Raw genomic sequence first — 24,625 nt, forward strand, 5'->3', positions numbered from 1 at the left:
ACATGGGAGATTTCTTGAGTGGCTCACCTGAGGGAAGAAAGTGCATGGCCCTGGGGGATGTGAGACCAAAGGTAGGACACACCGTGTGTAACACCTGTGTCAGCAGATGGGTGTGAGCTGCACTCTGAGCAGCAGGTCTTAACCTGCATGGTCCATTCCCTGGAGCTGGACTGGGACAGAGGCTACACCAGCTCTGCCACAGGCAGACATATGGGCCTCAGTAAGGGCAATGGAGAGGCTTTTCTTTACTCTGAAATGTTAATACCTGAAAATGTGCATCAAGTTCCTTTTGATATGAAATTATGATATCCCATTTGGAAAGTCTGTGTCTACTTTATATTTCTTCGGACTTGAGAAGATGATTGGGCGTATAGTATTAATGTATTTTAAGATCCACTTGAATAATTTATGAAATTAAAATAATGTAATCCTTCATCCAGTCCAGCTTTAAATGTTAAACATAGAAAGAAAGGCGGTCCATAGGCATGCTTCAAAGTTGACACATAACCCAACAAAGCTCTCATATCTGACTCACACCATCCAGTCCAAGAGAAGAAATGTGCTCAGGATACAGAAGGACACTGGCCTCAGTCTTCCCCCACTTATTAGAATAGAGATGCTTACATGCAAATTTCTGTCTCAGCTCCAGGTTAAATCCTCTCCAGGGATGGGGGTCTCACAACTCACTCCTCACATGGGGCTGAATCTGGGGAGAAGGCAGACCTGTGTGTGAAAGATGAGACTGCTGGGTCTCCTCCTGTGCCTGCTGACAGCCCGGCAGGGTGAGTGTATCAGAAGTCATGCAGGGGTCTATGGGATGGTGGTGAATGCACATGCCTGACAGGGACTGATTCCCCCCCCCCCCCCCAAGTGTCTCGTCCCAGATTCAGCTGCAGGAGTTGGGCCCAGGACTCGTGAAGCACTCGCAGACTCTTTCCGTCACTTGCATTGCCTCTGGTTACTCTATCGCCAGTAACTACTACTGGATGTGGATTCGCCAGACACCAGGGAAGGGGCTGGAGTGGATCCGGGACATACATTACAGTGGAAGCACTAACTACAACCCGTCCTTCAAGAGCCGAGCCTCCATCTCCAGAGACACCTCCAAGAACCAGTTCTCCCTGCAACTGAGCTCTGTGAGCACCAAGGACTCAGCCATGTATTACTGTACAGTATACACCGTGAGGGGAAGTCAGCAAGAGCTCAGACACAAACCTCCCTGCAGGAAACAGGAAGGCTGGGCTGCAGGGGGTGCCCAGGGCATCAGAGGAAGGAGTGGAAAACAAAACTGACAGTGGTAGACAGACGCTGACAGGTCAGGACCAATTTCTCACTCCACTCTTCCTGAATCCAAACCTGCTTCTCTTCCTGTGGAGACCCTAGTCCAGTGCCCACTGTGTTAATACTCTTGAGGCTGCAGGCAATGAACTCTGAGAATTGGGACCTGTACACTGTGTTCAGAGAGACCCTCCACCTGCAAATCAGGGCAGCTTTGGCTATACTGAGTGCACAAGTGTAGCCTCCATGTGAACTTCCCCATGTGAAGCCAGGACCTTCTGGCCATGGCCTATGTAGGCTCTAGGTGTGTGGTTCCCACAAGGGTGGGCACTCTCTAACTCTTACCAATTGTGTTTGCATTTGTTCTTTTGTCACAGTAGGTCCCTCAAGCTTTTGGGTGAGAGTGAGGATCCTGCCTATGTACTACGAACTGGGGAGAAGGGGGACCTCGAGTCGTTATCATGGAAATTATCACTGTGTGTGTGTGTGTGTGTGTGTGTGTGTGTGTGATTTAATGAGCAGAAGAAGTCCATTGGCATTAGTGTCATGTGCAGGGATAGTCACATGGGATGTGCAAGCAGATGATCCTAACACATCCTTGTCACCCCAAGGTGCTGAGAACTTCTGGATAACAGACACTGAGGAACCCATGTCTTGTCAGCAAAACGTAAGTGCGATGTCCTTGCAGGGGAGGGTTTGGGCAGCAGGTGGTGTGTAGGGCTCATGATCTCAGGACAGCTGCTTCAGGAGCAGGTGGAGAGGGAACTGGGGAGGCATTTGCCCTGAGGGCCTTGGTCTTCTTCTTTCATAAAAAAATGAATATCAAAGAAGGGTGGACACGGTGTGACTCTAAATATCAACCTTAATAAGAGAATTTACCAAACTAAATAAGACAGGGAAACCACAGTCAGTGCTGGTGTTTCTGCAACTTTTTTATATATGAATATTAAGTAGCTGGAGACTCTGATCCAACAATAAAATCTACAGTTATTAAATATCAGAACTCCCAAATGTGTTTCTGTCCCTCAAATAGGGGTTCTCAATGAGGAGTATGCCCTGTGTGGGCTTGTTCTTCTGTGGGAGAAGCTTTATCAGCACAGTGCTCTGAGGCTTGACAAGGGACACGTCCCAGATAATTCTGATTCAAACTTGAACCTTGATCATCCCATTGATCATGTTCTCTGTGTCCTCTACCCTCTCCCACATGGAGTCAGATAATCAGGTAGGGAGTACTTTTCCTCATGACTAGGCAATTGAGAAGATGTAGAGTAGGCTAAATGTGGGTCTGTCTGTGCCCTGAGAGCATCACCTACACCCACAACCTCCTTTACGGGAGCCATGATGGCACAGCCCCTCACCATGGACCAATGCTGAGGAGTCCTCTAGCTGATGGGAGTAGAAAAGAGATGCCTTTGCTCATGGGTTGTAGAAAGAACCAGGGGTCATCAGGGGAATTTCCACCCTTTTCTGCCTCCTCTCCACAACTGTCCACTCCCAGGTCCAGCAGGTGCCATCTAGGACTGAGGGGAGGAATTTGGGGTCTCAGTGAACATCTCCTGCAAGGTTTCTTGATACACATCCACACATTATGCGGTATGACAGTCCCCAGGACAGGACCTGAAATTTATGGGTTGGATCACCAGAAACGCTGCCAAATGCATATAACCCATGTATTTTTAGAATGAGATTCCATCTTCATGGACACCTCTGTCAACCTCTCCGTCCTGCAGATTAATGCCCTCGTGTCTTCAAATACAGCTCTGTATTACTATGCAAGATACTTATTGTGATGAACCACTTCCTGAGTGTGTCACAAACCCTAAGAAGTGGGGTGGTTGAACTGGACTGAGGAGATGACAGGGCTATGGTCCACTGACTTCCTCACACACAGTCAAGGAAAAGAGACCAGAACTGATGTTGCACATGAGGACAGGGGCAGAACAGAAATCCAGGGAAAATTTTCATGAGTCCAGATGCACTGCAAGGAAGGGGCAGGGAAGATGTTCCTGGAAGGATCCCTGCTATTTATTGTGATTTCTGCAAGGGGCACATTGTGAGCCTTCTTCTTCTCTGAATTACATATGTTCATGGAGGCATCATCTGGGAATGTTGAACAGGTTCAGGTTGTTGGGCAAGCTCCAGTGAGTCCCCAGAAAAGCCTAAGATGGCCCACATGTCTGAACAATGGAAGTGTGCTCAGGAAGTGGGAATAAGTGGAAGTCAACCATGAAATTTTTTGTCCTTTTTTCTGGCCAATCATAACAGAGGTGACATTCTGAAAGCAAAATCAAAAGTCAACTGGTGTTCCAGGTTCCAGCACAGTCGATGACATCACTAAATTATTTCATTCTTCACTCAGAGAGAGATCCTAAGGAGTCTTATCACCTGAGAGTACAGCCCCACAGGTCACGTGTCTCTATCCCTGGGCTAGACTAATGGTCCTCACATAGGAAGGGACAGGATGAGGATGTCTTTGAAAATGGGAGATCACTTCCTGACCGTTCAATGTCCCTATGACAATGGACTCACCAATGGCAGACAAGGGGCTGAGATATGCACACACTTATTCCTGTACGATCTGCAGGTTGGAGCCTGAAAACCCTTCAGTGGACAGTGCTTAAGGTGGTGGCAGGACAACCCTGACTCCAGAGGCTCTAGGTCAGTTCTGCGCCATGAATACATGTGCTCCCCAAGTTTATATGTTTAGTTCCTCATCCCTCAAAAAAGAGTATTAATAAATGAAGCTTTGCATGATTATCAGGTCAAGAATGTGCTCCTTGAAGGGGTTATTTCCTTTTTCAATGAACCCGGAGAGTTTACTGATCCTTCCCCCCATGTGAGGACTGATCTGGAATTCTCCAACGTGATCCAGGAATAGGTCCTCACCAGAAGGCACCATGAATGGAATCAAACACCGGCCAGGCTACCTGACACTTCAAAGCCAATACTCCACTGCCAGGTGCTGAGGGAAAGGGGTGTGGTTTTATTCATATGCCCTCAACCAGAGAAGATGAAATACTCTCATTCAAAACCCATTAACATCTCTCACTGCAGGTATACTTTTCATAGGGACCTGGAGTGACAAAAAACATGCAACGAGATCATGGACTGAGGTAGTGGACATGAAGGCAGTATATTCCTCATACTAACATGGGCCTTTGTTGCCATGATGCTAGAACAGTTATGTGCCAGGTACATTTTTGCATTGCACCACCTGCATCACCCAAATCTGTGGGCAAGGCTATTTCTTCCACAGCAGGATTGGAACTGGTAACACTTGCTATATGTTTGCAAAACACTATCGATATGTGAGTTAGTATAAGTTGGTTAGTACATCTTCATTTAATTGTATTTCATGGGAAGTCATATGTTCCATCTTAAATTCTCCACTGTTAATTCTTCCTCCATATCTATGGAAGTATTGATAGCCTTTGAAGCTTCTGAAGGAAAGAAAAATCTGAGCTTGTTGGAAAGCAAAATCTTGAGAGTTAAAAGAAGATATGTTTTCTAGAAGACACTATAGATCAGATACTACATATTGGTCAGGGAAAAACAAGTCACAGAGACCTGTGAAACCATACAGATAAGCATTATAAACAGAAGAATGGTTAAACCTACATTAAAAGTTTCTCCTCTTTGGACCTGAATCACTGACGTGCCCATGGAGATACTCATAGACCAATGTGGAGTTCACACAAACAGAGGGAGGTCATGACCTAATCGCTGTTGATGTCAGGTATCCAGTGTGTGGTTTTGAAGATGCTGGTTTCCATCTGAGTTGATGTGTCAATGTAAGAACAATGAGGGGGGTTGATGGTCATATAAACTCCTGCTGGTTTTGGTGGAATGTATTTTAAGGGAATTTGATTATCCAAGACAACATTAGCTAGAGAGACCTTAGAGTTCTTAATATGAGCAAGTGAGGTGTCAGTTTTGTTGGCTATGGTAATAAAATTCTTGGGGATATTCTGAAGTGCAAGCTGATGTGCAAGTACTCCCCGCCTGGTTCAGCTTCCATCTAAAGAAACATTCATGGTCTGGGCTTTCTCCTGGGAGGTCTCATGTCATTCGAGCGAATGTTGGTTGGTTGCCTTGGGGTACCATCTGCCAAAACTGTTTCAACTACTTGCTGTGGGTCTCAGGAGGGAACTCGTCTCCTCTGGTTCCCCCTGAACAAGTTGCAACCATGTGTAGTTCAAGTGCATGTGGCAGTGAGACCTGAGGGAAAGCTGCTGCTTTAGGGGAATGTGTTACTTCATAGGCAATTTACAGAACAAGCCCAGCTCCAGCTGTTGGATGGCATGTTCAGGCAACTAGGGAAAGCTCTCTGATAACTTTAAATCTCTAATACACCATCTTAATGACTTGAGATAGGCTTTTAGCTGTATTTGTCTCTTTACCACTAGGACCAATTCTGTTTTTATATACAATTCACTATTTGATAAGTAATATGTGTGCCCCATGTGTATCTGAGGCTCCTGTGGAGAAATACTGATGGGTTGTGAGATGTGCAGAGGAGCCCTGGGCAGCCTCCCTCATTATCAGAGTCACCATTCCAGTTCACTATGTGCCTATGTGCCTCTTTATATTCACTTCTTTTTCATATGCCTGCTGCTAGACACCTGAGAATTCTGTCTTGGTTAAAGTATGGACCTGGACTTACATCCCGACACTGATTTTGTCTATATCCCACTTAAGTGTTTTATTTTTGAATCCTGTTAGGGGAAAAGGCACTGGATCTTTTCCACAATCAGTCTTCCTAAAGAGGGATGTCATTTTCTTTCAGAGCCAGGAAACCCTTGCTCTCAGTCAGAGGAATGATGAGGTCTGGACTCAGATGAGGGTGATATGGATCCAGGTTTCATATCCTATGATTGGAAGTAGGGCTTGTATCCTGGAGAAGTCAGGTTGTGCTCTTAATATCAATAATATAGAAGAAGAAACCAGAAAAATGTAGGATCCAGTTATATTCATAAGTAAAAAATAAAGCTTGGAAGACATTGCTCTGAACTAGAGTTCAATATATTTAACTGTGTAGTACAGAGTCTATTGAAAATGATTTCTCTATGTAGAATCAGCCTCATTTTTATCAACAAGCCAAACTAATGCTAACCCGTTTAATGCATTGAGTTCAGTTTCCATCAGCCTACTTAAAGGCATAAACATAACAATAATAATTGAGTATGGAGGCTCTCTTAAATGTCCTTTGCTGGTATCTTATAAGGAACTGCAAGTTAGAGCTTTAAATACTCTGTGAAGCGCATAAACCAAGCCACCTGTTTGCTACTAGGCTTCATTTACAGTACTTATAACTTTGGGCAAATTCCTTAAGATCTTGAGGCCCTTCTAAATGCCTTGAGGTTCTCCCTTGCCACCTCTCAGGAACACAACCTTCCCTCCTTGCCTGTAAAGACTTTTAGGAGCCTTCTGAATAAGCAAGTTGCCAGGTCCTTTCTTAATTCCTGAGAGGTCAAACAAGGAGGAAAAAATAAATGCCTCAATATTGCTTATTAGAGTATAATTTACCAACCTGCTTTAAGAAAAATGTAACTTTTCTTATATATGAAAAACAAAAGTATAAAAATTTGCAGTACTTTCAACAAAGATAACAGAACTACAATAAACTTCAGTTCATTCTTTCCCATAGTCAATTTTGATTGTGTTGATTATTTGCCAATGTGTCTATAAATACAGTTATTCCATGAAGTTCTAGTAATTTTTATCTCATTCAAATACTATGATCTTAAAATTTATTCTTAGAAATGCAGAACTTAGAATATGTCCAATCCTTTCCTCCGGTTTTTCTGAGGATGCATTATATTTGTAAACGCTTTAAGCTCAAACAATGAGTGTCCCTAAGCAACAGAAAACAAACAAACAAACTTGAAATGACATGGTTATATATCTGATCAGTATGTGATTGAAAAAGAAAATTTCTTTAGCAACATGTCAATATAACTTAATATTACAAATGATGTTATAGCAGAACTTTATAAACTCTTGTAGATTTTTATATTATCTCTAAACATGCATTTTAATGATAAAATATGTATGCATACGTAGAACATGTTATTATTTCATTATTTGACCAAACATCCCATGGAAGCATATCAAATAGGCCTAACTGGTTCAAAATTTCTCCTTCATAAGATAGAAGTGCAAATCCACGTGGCATTCCAGGAACTCATTGGAATGACCCAAAGCCTGTTTTAGGTCAAGCAAAAAGTCTCTTAAAATTAAACCCTGGGAAGTTTGTCAAACATATTTGACCAAAATATTACATATCATTATGAAAATTATTAAAAGTAGATATTTATTCACACAGTGTAAAAATAATGGGAACAAATATAAATACAGGATTGGATAACTTTACTTCTTACAATAAATATATATCTTTAAATAATCAAGTACTTGATTAACATAATATAACGCATAAATCTTTTAAAAATATAGAATCTTTTCTTCCTATGCAAATGTGAAAAAGTGTTTCCTTTCTCTAGACTGAAGAAAAACTAAAGAAAAATGTTTTTGCTGAGTTTTGAAATTTATGTTCATTTACCTCATTTGATCCATGATACAGCTAAACTCTATAATTTCCTCTCAAGATCTCTTTTTACAAACCTTCAATTTCATAAACTCTCTGTGATATACACAGGCTTTCTGTGTGGTACACATTACCTTTTTACATGCTTTGAAAAATTCATTCACAAATAACCAACATTAGAACAGGTGATTGTCTTCTCTTTCTTCAACCACTGTTTTCATATCTTATAACTTCTATTATCAAATCATACAATTTCTTTCTAACTTAATTAGAATTTTAAATCTTAGAAACCATGATTTTTATTAACAATTAAGGGATTAGCATTCATTATTGATACTTTTATGAACATTACATATCTTTTAGAAACAGTGATTTTCCCAAAGACACTTTAATATTTTTAAGAGAAATATTTCAAATAAGTAACAATGTATATTTAATAGCAGATCCAAATCTACATTTCAGCTTCTCTGCATTAAGAAGCCATCCTAGGGCACCAGAGGATTTCAGGATGGCAGAGGAGTGAATGGAAGTCACACTGACCTCCTCCCAGGACCAATCTCGAATTACAACAAAATTGTAGAGAAATCATCTAGAACAAACAACTGAACAATAGCAAGAGAGAAGCCTTATAACTTCAGGCAGAGGCATTGACTTTAGCACAACCGAAATGGTAAGGAGTATGGTAGAGATTAGAGAATAAAGACTGGGAACCCATGAGCCACAGTGACAGAGGAATATTTAAATGTCCACTTGGATCCCCGTAAGAAGAGTGGGGTCTAAAATATTGCAGGGACCTTCAATCTACAGCACCAGAGCCTAAAGAGTACACATAGCAGCCAGCTGGGAATTGTGGTGGTGTTGCTCTCTGACAGAGATGTGCCACTGGAGACACAAAGAGCTGTTCAAAGGGCCAACCTGTAAATGTTTATTTGCAGCCACTTACCCTGGGCTCCAGGAAATGCAGGGACAGAGTGGGCTGGAGATGCCTCAGGAGAGACCATGGAAGGAGGGTTTTTGGAGATAACTGAGAGAATAGCCTGCTGGGTCCCGATCCTGACTCCTCCCACATAGGGCAGCAGCCATTTTACACAGTCAGAACACTTCCCTGAGCGTCAACCAACTGAGAGGACAAAATATCCTTGCCCCCTGGAGGGAATCTTCCTGCCCTTTTGTGCCTAAGCCTGAGTGCTGCGTGTGGAGTGATTAAATGAACAACTGAAGGAGATATCCACAAACAGTAGATTCCCCTTCAGGCTTGCAGTATTTCTGTTGACAAGTCAGCTGCTAGCCATATTGGAGATCCCTTATATGTTACTACCTCTTTCTCCCTTGCTGCCTTTAAGATTCTCTGCTTGTCTTTGATATCTGCCATTTTAATGATGATGTGTCTTCAAGTGGGCCTCATTGGGTTCCTCTTGAATGGGACCCTCTGTGCTTTCTGGACTTGTGTGACTTTTTCTCTCCTCCAATTAGGGAAGTTTTCCATCATTACTTTTTCAAACAGGTCCTCTATCCCTTGCTCTTCCTCTTCTCCTTCTGGTATCCCTATTATACAGATATTATTTTGTTTCAGGTTGTCCTGCATTTCCCTAAATGCCTCTTCATTGTTTTTCAGTCTTTCTTTCATTTTCTTGCTCTTTCTGGGGGCTTTATTTCCCCTTGTCCTCCAGCTCCCTGATTCGGTCCTCAGCTTTATTGAGCTTGCTTTGGATACCTTCTACTGTGTTCTTCAATTCAGAAATTGTATTCTTCATTCCTTCTCTTTCTTAATGATGGTTTCTATGTCCTCTTTCATGCTGATATAGTTTGCAGTAAGTTCCTGGTAGTTTCCCTATAGTTTTTTGTAATTCTCTTTTAGCTCACTGAGCCCATTCAGCTTCCTTACAACCATTGTTGAGAATTCAGTATCTGATAGTTTACTTGCCTGTATTTCATTTAGTTCTCTTTCTGGGGATCCCTTTGAGTGTTGGGTCGTTCTTCATCTTGCCATTATTTGTGAGACTCTCCTTTTTTTTTTTTTTTTCCTTTAGCTTTTTCAGTTGATATGTCTTGATTTTCTGACTTTGTGCTATGAACTTCTATGGTTGGAGACCACTGTTTTTACTTTCTGGATTTGCTATGATGATTTTCGATGTCATTCCTGTCTGAATTTAGGCAGTCTGTTCGAAACTTCCAGGAATCTACTGTCTGTGGATGTCTCCTTCACCTGTTAATCTAGTCACTCTGCACTCTTCAGGCTGCCTTAGACAGCTCACTGTGGGGCGGAGTCCCTCCTGGGCATGTGGTTATTGGGTCCTCTCTGGCTGCTGCGACATGGGGCAGGAATCAGCACTGGGATCCCACAAGATAGTTTCTCAGTTCTCTCCCCAAAGCCTATGTCTTCAGTCTCTCCTCAAGTGTCTCCAGTCCTCTCTTTGCCCCCTTTAGCAGAAATCTGCTCTCTGTGCATGCCACTCTGCTCTCAGAAGGCAGTTTAGACTGTGCAGGATGGGGTGGAATCCCACCAGGGGGCGGGGCTATTCATTCCTTTCACATTTTTGCCACTCAGGGGGAGTGGTCTTTAAATGACCAAGATGGCTGCTGCCATATATGGAATGACTCAGCCTCATGATCCTGCCTGCCACTCTCAGTTCTGTACCCAAAGTTTCCTTCCCCAGCCTCTCCTCAGGCATCTCTAGCTAACTCTGTCCCATCGTTTCTCAGAGGCCAGGGTAAGTGGCTGCCAATAAAAATTTTGCGTTGGCCCTTTAAAAGGCTCTTTGCACTTTCAGCCACCTGCCTCTGGCAAAGAGCAAACTTTCCACTTTTCGCAGCTGGCTGTTTTCTGTGTACTTTTTGGACTCTGGTGCTGTAATCTAGAGATCCCTGCTTTTGGTTTAGACCCCACTCTTCTCAGGAGGACCCACCTGGCCACTTCAATATCCCTCTGATGCTGCCACTTGTGGGGGCCTCGCCTGCCTTCTTGAGTCTGTACCACACTCTTTACCAGTTAGATTGTGCTAAAGCCGATTCGTCTGTCTCCAACATTACAAAGCTCCTCTCTCACTATTGTTCAGTTGTTTGTTCCAGGTGATGTCTTGACAATTTATTTGTTATTCCATGTTGTTGCTGGAAGAATGTGATGTGACTGCCACTCACTCCTCCACCATCTTGATTCTGCATGTGATATATTGAAGAGTAGAACTGCAGTGGTACTTGGGCCATGCACAGGGATACTCAGAGAGGACCTTCAAGCAGAGGAAACTGAGGACATCCAAAGTACTCAAAGTCCCTAAAAGATTCTGGACTCGGGGGTATGGGGGGTGTCAGTACATCAGTCAGCTCCAAGGAAGTTAGTCCCTGGTAGCTTCATGGAATCTTGGCCTGGGCTCCCTGCAGAGCTACTGGGGATTAGTAAGGCCAACGTTGTGTGCAGAAATGTCTAGACACATGGTGTCCTTGAGGGAGCATCTTCAAATGAGGACACAACTTTCAACTCTGGAATAGACACATTGAGATGCCCATGACCTGTGAGCCCATGCAGGACACCCCACCACACCATGGCACCATCTGTGCATAAGGGGTACACAGTACCCAGGAGCTCAGAGCTGCTGCTCTGAGCAGGTGAGGGGGAGCTGGGGAGGGATTTCCTGTGAGACGCTGGATCTTCCTCTTTTCACGTAAACATCTAAAATAAGATTTGGATATGGTGGCTGAAAACATCCTATTTCATCAGAGCACTTACCAAACTCGATAAGATGTGAGAACCGCAGTCACTGAGGATATTTCTAGGGCTATTTTATACAAGAATTCCAGGTAACAGAGAACAGGGATGGTTCTATTAACACACCTGATGCAGTGTTTTGAAGACACACCCTGAGCCACGATAGAGATATCCACGTATGAATCCCAGAACTGGTCTAGTGGTGTGTGGCCACTCAAGGTTGGTTTTCAGTGACCACCACATCTGAGGGGGCTTCTTCCTCAGCGAGAGGAGCTGTGTGTGCACAGAGCTCAGAGGCCGGGCATGGGACACATCCTCCAACAGTGATGAGGACTTAGACTCAGTCTTCAACTGGGCATGGTCCCTGTCCTCTATCTTCTCTCACGTTAAGACAAATATGAAAATATGATATAAATTTCTCATTACTATGTAAATATGAATAAGTAAACTAGGTTAAATGCAAGTCTGTCTGTGCCCTGAGAGCATCACCAAGAGCCACACCCTCCTCTGCAGAGTCCTGAAGACACAGCCCCTCACCATGGACACAGCCCCTCTCCATGGAGATGGAGAGCCCTCTTCCTGGTGGCAGAGGTTACAGATAAGGGACTCCCTAGTCCTAGGGTGGAGGAGGGGACCATGGTTAATCAAGGAGGGTATCCTCCCACTTATATCCCCTTTCCACAGGTGTCCACTCTCAGATGCACCTAGTGCAGTTGAGGGCTGAGGTGAGGAAGCCTGGGGCCTCCATGAAGATCTCCTGCAAGGCTTCTGGATACTCCTTCACCAGCTGTGCTATGACCTGGTTGCAGCACCCCCAGTAGGTGCACTGCAATGAATGGGCTGGATCAACAAACACACAGGGAAACCAAGATATACCCAGGGTGATTTGCATTCTCCATTGACACCTCCATGGGCACTACCTATCTGCATATCAGTGACCTGAAATCTGAGGACATCTCCCGGTATTACTGTGAGAGAAACACTGTGATGACTAACATCCTGAGTGTGTCAGAAACCCTGAGAAGGGTGGAAGCTGGGCTGGGCTGAGTAGACGACAGGTTGATGGGCATCCTGACTTCCTCTCACACAGTCTGGAAACTGAGACCTGGGCCAGGGTTGTCAGGGGGACATCAGAATTTCAGAGAATGTTTTAGGAGACCAGATGCACTGCAAGGAAGAGGCAGGGAATACACTCCTGAAAGCACTCCTGTTATTCACTGTGATTTGTTCAGGGAGCACATTGGCAGCCTCCCTGTCACCTAAATAAGGTATGTTCAGGGAGGAATCATCTGGGAAACTTGGTCAGGGACACTTTTGGCAATTGATTTATTCCCTTCCCAGCAAGTTCTTAGACATTCCCTTATTTCTGAACAATGGAAGTGTGTGTGGTGAGAAGTAAGTACATGCCAGACAGGGATGAATCTTAGGCATTTACGTCTGGCCAAGCATCACAGACATGGCATTCTGGCTTCATATTCAAAGGTTGACAACTGTTCCAGGTTCCAGCACAGTCTGATATCATAGTTTTCTTTCTACTCTCCCTGTGAGTGAGATTGTGGGGAGCCTCCTCACCTGAGATCAGAGCTCTGTGAGTGTCCCTGTCTCTAAGCCAATACTGATGCCATCACACATCAGGAAGCAGCATGGGGCACCCTTGCAAACAGGAGACTACATCCAGCCTGTACTACATTCCTATGACAACTGAATTAATTACCTCTCATGTGGCCTTGAAATCTACACTGTCTGGGATCAGTGTGTGAAACCCCTCCTCTGGGCTAGGGTCCGTGTGCTGGCAGGACCACCCTTTGTCCCAAGCCTTCAGGGCAGTGCTCTGGGCTGAATACACCTATTACCCCAAATGTATGTGTAAAAAATATTCATTCCCAAAGAGGATATTATTAGATGGGGATTCAGGAGATGCTTTGATCATGAGGTTGCTGCAGGACTAACTTTAGTGTCATTTCCCAATGAGCCCATAGAGCTGCCTGGTCTTTCCACAATGTGAAGTCCCACAAGAATTTGTCTTATATTTACCAAAATGAATGCCCTCTCCAGAGGCGTTCACTGGATATATTGAGCATTGGGTCAGAAAAATATGGTGCCTTGGAAATTTGTACCTACAAATTTCTGTCTCAGCTCCACATTAAATCCTACCTTGGGCTGTGGTTGCTCACAGCTCTCTCCTCACACAGGGATGAGTCTCTCTGGAGAAGATAGACCTGTGTGTAGAAGATTAGACTGCTGGATCTTCTCCTGTGCCTGGTGACAGCCCCCCCAGGGTGAGTGCCTCAGAAATCATACATGGATCTATGGGATGTTGATGGATGCACATGGTTGATAGGGTTTGATGCTCTTCAACTCCAGGAGTCTGGTCGGAGTTGCAGCTGCAGGAGTCGGGTGCAGGTAGAGTTAAGAGCTCGCAGACACTCTTCCTCACCTGCACTGTCTCTGGTTACTCCATCACCAGTAATTACTACTGGAACTGTATCTGCCAATCCTCAGGGAAGGGGCTGGAGTGAATTAGGTACATAGATTATAGTGGAAGAACCCAGGAAAGATCTCTGTTATTTACTATGATTTCTACAAGGGACACATTGGGATCCTTCTTGTCCTCTGAATGAGGGAGGTTCATAAACATACTACCTGGGAATCTAGGTTGGGGTCAGGTTTTGGGACCCAGACTGTAGTGATTCCCCAGGATCACAAGACAGCCCCTATTTCTGACCAATGGAAATGTGCTTGGGGGAAATGTAGTACATGAAAGTCAAAGATGAGACTCTTTGTATTTGGCTCTGGTCAATCATCACAGAGATGACATTCTGGCAACAAAAGTCGAGGGTCAACGGGTGTTCCAGGCTCCAGCACAGTCTATGACATCGCAGTGTTCTTTAAGTCCTCACTCAGGGAGAGATACTAAGGAATCTCCTCACCAGAGACCACAGCCCTGCATGCATCCCTGTCCTTGGGCTGGTACTAATGGCCATCACATAAGCGGGAGAAGAGTGAGAATGTTCATGCCAATGGGAGGCTACCTCCTGCCCATTCAATGCTCCTATGACGATGAAATCACTCATGGTAGACCAGGGACTGCAATATGCACATATATTTTCCTCTACAATCTACAGGTCAGAGCATGAAATCTCTTCAGTAGTCAGAGACCAAGGTGGTAGCAGGACAACCCATAACTCAGAGCCTCTAGGTCAGCACAGTTGCATGAAAGCTTGTGTCCCCGCAAGTTTATATGTTTAATTCCTCATCCCCAAGGAGTAGAGTGCTGAATGTCGAGGCTTGGTTAATGATTAAGTCAAGAGAACACCCCATGAATGGGCTACTCAATTTCTCAATGAGCCCAGCAGGTTTGCTGATCCTTCGACCGTATGAAGATTGTGCTGGAATTGTTGGATGTGGTCAAGGAAGAAGGTCCTCGCCAGAAAGCACCGTAAAGAGTAATAAAAGGTAGGCCACACTGCATGACACTGCGAAAGCCAATGCTCCATTGTCAGGTGCTAATACAAAAGATTGTGATTTTATTCAGGTGCTGACAAACAGGAAGTGAAATACTCTCATTCAAAGCCCATTAACATCTCTCACTTCAGGTGCACTTTTTATAAGAAGCCAGAGTAGGGGGAAAAAACACACAAAAAGATCTTGGGATGAAGCTGTGGTCGTGCAGGAAGTGTGTTGATTGTCCTGCTATGGGCCTTTTCTTTCATCATTATAACACCCTTTGGTGTCAGGTAAATGTTTGCATTGTGCAATCTGGGTCACCCAATTCTGTTGGTTCCTATACAACAGGACTGGTACTGGTAGCACTTGTTATATGCTTGCAAAAATCTGTCAATATGTGCATTTTTATAATTTGATCAGCACATCATAATTTCATTCTATTCCATGGTAAATCATAGCAGCGTAAAGATTTTATTCCACATTACAATTCCCCACTGTCATTTTTTTCCTCCATATCTATGGAGCTATTGATGTCCTTTGAAGCTATTGAAGTAATAGAAAACCTTAAAGTGTTGAAACAAAATCTAGAGAGTTAAATGATATTTTTTTTTTGTTTTTTAATTTATTTTTCTCAAATGAATTTGTCTCTACTACCCCCCCCCAAGACTTTCCCCTGCCCCCTTCACTCTCCCTCCCTCAGTCTTTCCCCACTTTGGCTTTGTCCATGACTCCTTGCAATATGTTCCTTGACGTGACCCTTCCCTTCCTTTTCCCCATCCATCCCTCCCTCCTTCCCTCTATTCTCTGTTGGTTTCCTTTTTCTTTCAGTGTTGCTGGTCTTATTTTCCTTGCATCTTTATTTAGTTGGTTATATTTCACTTATAGGTGATATCATATGGTATTTGTCTTTCTTCCTCTGGCTTATTTTGCTTAGCATAACGCTCTATAGTTCCATGCATGATGTCGCGATGTGTAGTAGGTTTTTTTTTTTTCTTTCTGCTGCAGAGTATTCCATTGTGTAAATGTACCATAATTTTTTTTTGATCCAATCATCTACTGATGGGCATTTAGGTTGTTTCCAACACTTTACTATTGTAAATTGTGCTGCTATGAACATTTTTGCATTTTCTTTCTCTTTCTGGGAGCTTTGGTCTACCTTGTCCTCTAGCTCGCTGATTCAGTCCTCAGCTTAATCTCGCCTGATTTTGGTTTCTTCTACTGTGTTTTTCAATTCAGAAATAGTAATCTTTATTTCCTCTTGTCTCTTAACTATTGTTTCTAAGTCCTTTTCCATGCTGATATAGTTTGTAATAAGTTCCATGTAGTTTTCCTGTAGTTTTTCTTTTTCTAGTTCTCTCTGAGCTCTCTGAGCTCATTGAGCTTCCTTAGAATTGTTATTTGGAACTCAGTATCTGATAGTTGACTTGCCTCTATTTCATTTAGTTGTCTTCTGAGGATCCCCCATTTCCCTTCGAGTGGGGGGTATTTCTTTGTCTTCTCATTATTTGTGAGCCTCTTTGATTTATTTATTTATTTATTTATTTGTTTCTTTATTTCTTTTTTGCTTCTGCTTCTTAAGTTGATTTGTTTTGATTTCCTTGTATAATGGTGTGAACTTTTATGGTAGGAGACTGCTGTTTTTACTCTCTGGACCTGCCTGTGATGATGTCAGATGTCACCCCTGTCTGACCTTAGGCCATCTGTTCAAAACTTCCAGGAATCTACTGCTTGTGCCTGTCTCCTTCAGCTGTCAATCTAGTTACTCTGTTCTCAGGCATGCCACATTAGATGTCTCAGGGTGGGGCAGAGTCCCCCTTAGGGTGGGGTATTGGATCCTCTCAAGCTGCTGCCCTATGGGGAAGAGTCAGCACTGGGATCCCACTGGCTACTTTCTCCTTTTTCTTCCCAAAGACTCCATCCTCTGTCTGTCCTCAAGTGCCTCCAGACCTCTCTTTTACACCTTTAGCCAGAGATCTTCTATTTGTGGCTGCCACTCAGCACTCAGTAGGTGACTTAGATTAGAACATGACCAATTCTGTCATAAATCAGATGAATGCAATGTTTCCTGAATTTATCCATCAGAGTCTACACAAGGGTTAACTTGAAACAGAACTAGGCACCTGGTGACCACAAAGTGGATCACAAGAATTCATACCATGTTAGAATTTACAAAGCTGTTACCTACCTTTCCCTGTTTTTCCCTAGACCTGTGAGGTCCATTGACACTATTAGACACTCATGAGTGCTGAAAGGAGATTGGTGAAGACAGAATAAACAGCACTGCGTGGCGTGAGAGTTCTCTGAGGTAACTTTCGCAGGACAAAGCTGACAGTACTCCACAATACACTGGTCCTCTGTGATGGATCTTGCAAACAAATTTATCCATTCATCTTGGAAATAACCCACTGCAATATGCCTTCATGTGGGAACACTTGTGATGTGCATTTACTGAAATGATACAGATTTACTTGATTCACCAGATTACTGTGAACATTTGCTCAGAAAACATGTTTCCTTGATGCAAGTCCAAAAGGGGATCATATATTTTACATAGATCAATATGGGAGGTAAATATGCAAGAACTAAAATGACATGGTGGCAACATAAATGAAATTTGCTCAAAAAATTCAGAACAAGTCCAAGGCAGTGTGGAACTGAGGCCCTGTCCAGTGCTCTCCTAGGTAAGAACCACCTGTGACATTCCCCAGACAGTGAATAGCAGAAAAGATGCTCTTCTCAGTCCCTGGAACTAAGTGAAATCTGAATGCCTGTCTCTTTTCTGGACTTGCAGACATGGATTTTAAATGTGGGACATCATCACAGCTCCTCCATGACAGACCTAAGAAAAGGCCACGTTTGGAGGGAGCCTGTGTAATGCCAGCTGTGTCTGTCTCCTCACCTATGTCACCTTGATCAGTGCAGGAATGTCCATGAAGACAGGACTGAGAGTCAGGTGCAGGAGGAGACAGTGGTTCCTGCAGCCATGGACAGACGCTGCTGTGGGCCACAGAGCAGTGAGTGTGTCTGAACATGGGATGCTGGGGCCTGAGTTCCAGGGGCAGGAGATCAGAAGGGAACAAAATCATCAGGTAGAATCATCAAGAATGGATGAAAGCGAAGGGGCCCCTGACAGAGCTGGCCTCGGTCACTGAGGGAATCACACCCATGCGGAGAAATCATGTGGGGACCCTGCTACATACAGGGAAGAAGGAAAACCTTGAGTACATTAATATGAAAATCATCACACTGTGTGTGTGTGTGTGTGTGTGTGTGTGTGTGTGTGTGTGTGTGTGTGTGTAATTTAATGCAAAGTAGAAGTGCAGTGGGATTTGGGCCACATGCAATGATGCTCAGATAGGACCTTCAAGCAAAAGAACCTGAGGTCACCAGAAGTTCCCAAAGCAAACTGAGAGCCTCTGCACTCAGTGGTATTGGCAGTGTCAAGACCTCTGTCAGGTCCAGGGAAGGGACTCCATGCCAGCTTCATGGAACTTTGGTTTGGGCTCCATGCAGAACCACTGGAGTTTAGTAAGGCAGCTCTCTATGCAGAGATGTTGAGGCACATGGAGTCCTTGAGGGAGCCTCCTGAAGTGAGGGTACAGCCTTCAACTCTGGAATAGAGGCACTGAGATGTCCATGCCCTGGGAGGCCCTATAGTTCTATCTCCTGCAGGACACTGGCTGGACAAAGGGGGCACATGGGACCCACGAGCTCAGAGGTGTTGCCCTGAAGCAGGTGCAGGGGAAGCTGAAAGGGATTTCCTGTGGGCATCTGGGTCTTCCTATTTACATGGAAACATAAAATAAGTGTTGGATATGGTAACTATAAACATCATATTTGATCAGAGCATTTACCAAACAAGATAAGATGTGAGAACCGCAGTCACTGAGGATATTTCTAGGGCTTCTTTAGACATGAATTCCAAGGAATAGAGAATAAGGGTTGTTTTATTCATACACATAATGCAGCATTTTGGAAAAACACCGTGAGCCAGAATAAAGACGTTCACCTAACAAACCCAGAACTGGTACAGTGGTCTGTTGTCAGTCAAAGGTGTGTTCACAATGAGAGGCATAGCCTGTGACCGATTGTTCCTCAGTGGGAGGAGCTGTGTCTGCACAGAGCTCAGGGACTGGGCAGGGGACACATCCTCCAACAGTGATGAGGACTTGGACTCAGTCTTCTGCTGGGCATGGTCCCTTGTCCTCTCTCTTCTGTCAGGTAGATACAAATATGTGGATATAATATATCTTCCTCATGGATATGCAGATGTGAGGAAGAAAACTAGGTTATATGTGGGTATGTCTGTGCCCTGAGAGCATCACCCATAGCCACCTCCTTCCCTGCAGAGTTGTGAAGGCAGAGCCCCTCACCATGGACTGGAGCTGGAGAGCCCTCTTCCTCGTGGTAGTGCCTAGAAGTAAGGAGCTCCACTGTCCCTGGATTGAAGAGGGGACCAGGGACTGTCAAGTAGGATATCTGCCCATTGACTGTCCTACCTGAGGGTGATCGGCCCGCACTGTCTGCCCTGTGAGGTTCTCTATCTGCTGTCGGAGCAGTGAGCCGTTTTCCGGTCCGCTGCATGGTCATATATTGAGCAATGCATGACTGCCTCTTGCACATCTCTACTGGGGATCAAGCCCACAACTCAGGAATGCCCTCTGATGGGGAGTTGAATATGCAATCCTTTTTTTTTTTTTTTTCCAGACAACGGTCAATGCACTGTGCTACACCAGCCAGAGCTCTGCGAAGGTATTTTATGTCTGTGAACTGGGCGAGGGTGACAGCCCTTCTTTACGAGGTGAGTCCTGCCTGACCATTGTTGGCTTGCAGGGGACCAATTGGACTCTCCTGCTTGAGGGTCTCACAACTGGAGCATCCACATCAGATTTTGTCCTCCCTCCAGTACCCAGTGCACACATGGGCCCCTCCTGCATCTCAGGTCTGTGTCCTTGGACTGGAACCCACCCTGATACTCCTCTGTGACCCTCACATAGATGTTCTTCTCATTTCCCCTGAACCTCCTTTCTCTCACAGTAACAGTCACTGAGGAATCAGAGCAACAGGGCAGGGGTAGGATTTGTGTCACTGTACCAAGGACACCAGGCTGATGCAAGAGTGACCAGGAGGTAGACCATGACCCAGACCCCTATAAGCCTTGTCTTTGTCACACAAGCTGTTTCCCTCCCTCTCTTTTTCCCTCATCCTGCTGCTTCCAGGATGGATGGAGACCATTACAGAAGACCCCAAGCTCGCTGTGGAAGTTATTACAGTCTGTCATAACTCAGCACAGCCTCTGTTCACAGGAGGTTCTTGTCCATTTCAAGTGATCACTTTTTGATACCTTTCACCTGAGTTTGTTGTCTGTCTCCCCTGTGTGGTGGCATCTCCTCTCTGATCAGGAAAATAGCAAATTCATCTGTTTACAAGCAACTATAGGAAACTCAATAGCAAGATGTGCTCTATCCAAACCAAAAAGCATGACCCCTCCCCCTCTTCGAAAAAAGAGAACATGGGCAGATGCAAGAGCACAGATGAGCCTTGGAGACAGAATGTCTGGAGAAATAGGCCACTCTCATCACCACAGTGGACATGAGCTTGCAGGTCTGTGAGAGACAGAGGGTCAAGGGCAAGAAGACAGAACATTGAAAGGGTAACTGGGCTGGGGGGCAGGGGATGAGGAGTTATTATTTAAAGGGATCCGAGTCAGCTTGGGAGGATGAGAAATTATGGACTTGGAAGGTGACATGTTACACAGCTTTTGAATTGTGCAAACCAACACCGTGTGCCTTAAAATGCATTCACCTGGTGAATGTTTAAGGCAAACACTCAGAAGGACTGTGACTGTTCCTTGTGTTCCTCCAGGAACATGGAACCTGGGAAGAGGGAGAGCCTGGTCCAGGCTCTGGATAATGCGGGTGCCTGGGCTGAGAGCAGTGAGTGAGGTGGAACCGTGGGATCAAGGACAGTGTCACGTCCTGAGAGGCTACCAGATATAGCAGGAACCCAGAGCATTTTTGAGGGAGATGCGATGGGGGTGGCATGTCACAAAGATCTAACCTTCACTGACATACAGAGTCAACAGGATGAGTTGTGGGGACACACAACTCTCCAGAATACTCACTACACACAAGACCATGTCACACAGAATGCACCCAACTTTCTAAGGAGTCACACTGTCCCAATGAATATTGACTTTGAGGCATCCTCTGAGCAGTGAATCTCGCATGGGAGTGAAAAGAATGACAAGATCTTCAACAGGTTCCATTTATTGGGTTCTCTAAAACTCCTGGAAAACTGGGACACAGGGCCACCCAGGCACCCCCTTGGAAAGGCCCGCTTGATAACATCATGGGAAAAGGTGAGGAGCGGAGAACATGTCTACTCTGAGGGCCCTCTGGGGCAGGTGAAGACACAGTGGGCTGACCAGCGTCCTAAATGGGGCTCAATTTTCCTTGATGATTGGGAAAGAGAGAGAAGTGGATTACAGAGCCCAGGTGTACACTGGGGCACAGGTGTGCTGCTTTCTGGAGGAGGAGTTCTCACAGCTTCTCTCCCTTGGCACCCACCTCACATTTCTTCATGCTGGTCACAACAGGTAGATCCCAGGACTTTTGATGTATCCCATAGCCCCTGCAGGACAGCAGTGCCATCCCCATGACAGATGTCACTTTGGTCCCATGGGGCTGTACCCATCTGTCACTCTCAATGCTCCTGTTGACAATGGGGGGATGTCCTGAGATATCTGTCATCTGAGGAAACCTCTCAGCAGGTCCTTAGTTCCCTTCAGTCTGTCTGATGATCCCTAATCCTTGCCGTGCACTATTGATGACAAGCACTGCAGAGGGAAGTTTTTGTGGGTGGAGAGTGTGTGAGACTCAGACAAGTATATCTGGTTTTAAACATTCATCAGGCTGTTGAGTCCTATCAAGTATTTCACTTCTCTTAAGAGATTGATTTAAAGGTACAGCTAGTTTGCACTTCGGTTTTCCTCCATCTGTCACCTTGACCTTCATGATGCACCTTCCCAGGACATCAACCTCCAATTCTGTCCCTAAGGTCTCAGGTGAAAACAGGAAAGGCAGATACCAACGTGAGCCTCCGTGATCAGGAAGTAGGTCCAATTCTCACTCATCTCAGGACACCTGCTGGCCCAGAGTCGGTGTCTGTGGGTCTCTGGGGGAATGTGACTCTTATTCCTGTTTAGTTTTGAGGTTGTTCATAATGAAGTTTCTATAATTTTAACATGCTTACTTGACCATCTTTAACTACACCTTCACCGAAGAAGTCATAATCATGATTGAGGTTCATGATTTGATGTGACTCTTCCCAGTTATGACCCATCTAATGAGGACCAGGTAAGAGCCTTCCCCAGTGGCATGTGCACACATGAAAATGGATGAAGGAGGTTTGAACCTGATTCTACCACAGACTCTAGGAATAAAAACAAAAACGAGACAGTGAGGCTGCTGCTCATTCATCACCAAACTCCACTGAGAGAATATGGCCTGGGAGCACTGCCTGCTTCTCTGTGCAGTTCACGCTTCTGTCCCCAATGGTCCACAGAGATGTTTCACCTCCTCAAACTCTGGGCCCACCTTCTCTAGGGACACACTCTGTTCTTAGTTCATGATCTGATCACTTTATAGAGGAAACAGGGTCTGATGGAGCTTCCTGCCTCCTCTGGTTGTGATGGTCTATGTCGTGCTCACTACTGGTGACCCTCCAAGGCTTCTCGCACATTAAACCCCTCTTCATTGATAGCAGTTCACTCTCCTAGTTCATGCACCCATCTCCTGGAGTAGTTGGGCCACTGGGGAGGCACAGGAACATGTGTAGGAAGTAATTCTTTTTTATATATTATTATATTTTGTCTTCAACAGAGGACTTTTTCATTGTTATCAGAGAGAAAGGAAGATGTGGGGGGAGGGGGAGAGAGAGAGAGAGAGAGAGAGAGAGAGAGAGAGAGATTGGTTGTCTCACATTCAAGCACAGACAGAGGATCTTATGTGCCCAGACCTGGGATCGAACCTGCAACCTTCTATAACAGAATGACAGTCCTTCCTATTGAGCCAATCTGCCCAGGCTAGGGAGTAATTATTAACAGACATGTCTCCTTGGACAAGGCACACATGGGGCTATGTCCTCCATATCACCGGCCAACAACCCAGCTCCCTATATAGTTGGAGGGCATGCAAATGCGGCCCCCCTGCTCAATAAAAGCAGCCCAGCCCCATCCATACAGCTCTGGGATAGGTGCCCAGCTCAGGATTCCCAGGCATTCCCAGCTGCTGCTCAGGGCAGGACACAGACCACTCACCATGGAGTATCAGCTCAGCTGGGATTTTCCTGTTGCTATTTTAAGAAGTAATTTATGGATAATGAGAAACACTGAGTATGTGAGTGGATATGATTGAGAGAAATAGTGGGCAGGTGACAGTTTATTGACCAGGGCATCTTTGTATATGCCCTTGTCCAGTGTGAGGTGCAGCTAGTGGAGTCTGGGAAGGTGTCAGACCGGGGCGTCTCTGAGATTGTTCTGTGAAGCCTCTGGATTCACCTTCTGTAGCTCCCACAGGCACAGCATCCACCAGGCTTCTTGGAAGGGACTGGAGTGGGTCTCAGACATTAATGGGGATGGAAGTACCACATAATATGCCAACTCGTTGAATGACAAATGTACTTTCTCCAGGGACAATGGCAAAGACTGCTGTCCCTGCGAAAGAACAGCCTAGCAGACAAGGGCACAGCCATGTATTCCCTCATGAGGGAAACTGAGGGAAAGTCAGCCTAAGCTAAGGAGACTTTTCTGTGGGAGACAGGGGGGTTGGGCTGCAATGAGAGCAAGGTATTACCATTTATCTAAACTTGTATAAATGTCTGACCACTCTGCTGTAAGCTAAATGCTCCCTGGCACTGAATGTTCACAATGGTAGAACCCCTCACATTATAAATGATTAGGATGCTGATTGCATACCTTAGATCAAGTCTTTAGAACACAGAGTCAAGTAAACTATCTTGACTTACCAGGATTCAGGCACATTTTGACACACTGTTGTGCAGAGTATGAATTCATGAGACATACCCTCATATTTCCTGGGTGGCTTGTATAGGTCTCATAGCTGAGCCTGGAGGCTGCACTGACATTCACCTGAGGGAACTGGGAAGTGCTCTCTTTTTTGTGCCCAGTGTATACATGGGTCCTGTTGGCTTGGTGTCGACCACTATCTGAGAGACCACACGTTCAACCTTCTGGAATCCTTGAGGGGCTGGATATCATAGGCCAGGTCATCCACCTTCACCATACCTTTCAGGCTGCTCTAGAAGGCGTCCATGGTGACTGCGGAGAGAGGAACATCTTCCAGGATCTGAGGTGGTAACAGTTCAGAGAAACAAAGTGGACATCCACCTGCAAGACTCCCTGGTCAGCCTGACTCATCATCACCAGATGCTGTGAACAAAACAGTTTCTTGCTCCACATGTGGATGATGTGTCTCTGACCCCCAAAACTCAGGTTGTAGGAGAGCCAGCCTGGTGTCCAAAGGCCTTTGTCATGGAGCAGCTCCTTCCTGGACTTACCACCTTGGAGGAGATATAGTGCCATAAGGGACAGAGTTGAGAATGGTGAACAGGCCATTGTCACCCATAGCCCA

This window comes from Pteronotus mesoamericanus, unplaced genomic scaffold (genome assembly GCF_021234165.1).
Source record: "Pteronotus mesoamericanus isolate MK-2021 breed Mesoamerican mustached bat unplaced genomic scaffold, CSHL_Meso_final contig_170, whole genome shotgun sequence".
Taxonomy (NCBI): domain Eukaryota; kingdom Metazoa; phylum Chordata; class Mammalia; order Chiroptera; family Mormoopidae; genus Pteronotus; species Pteronotus mesoamericanus.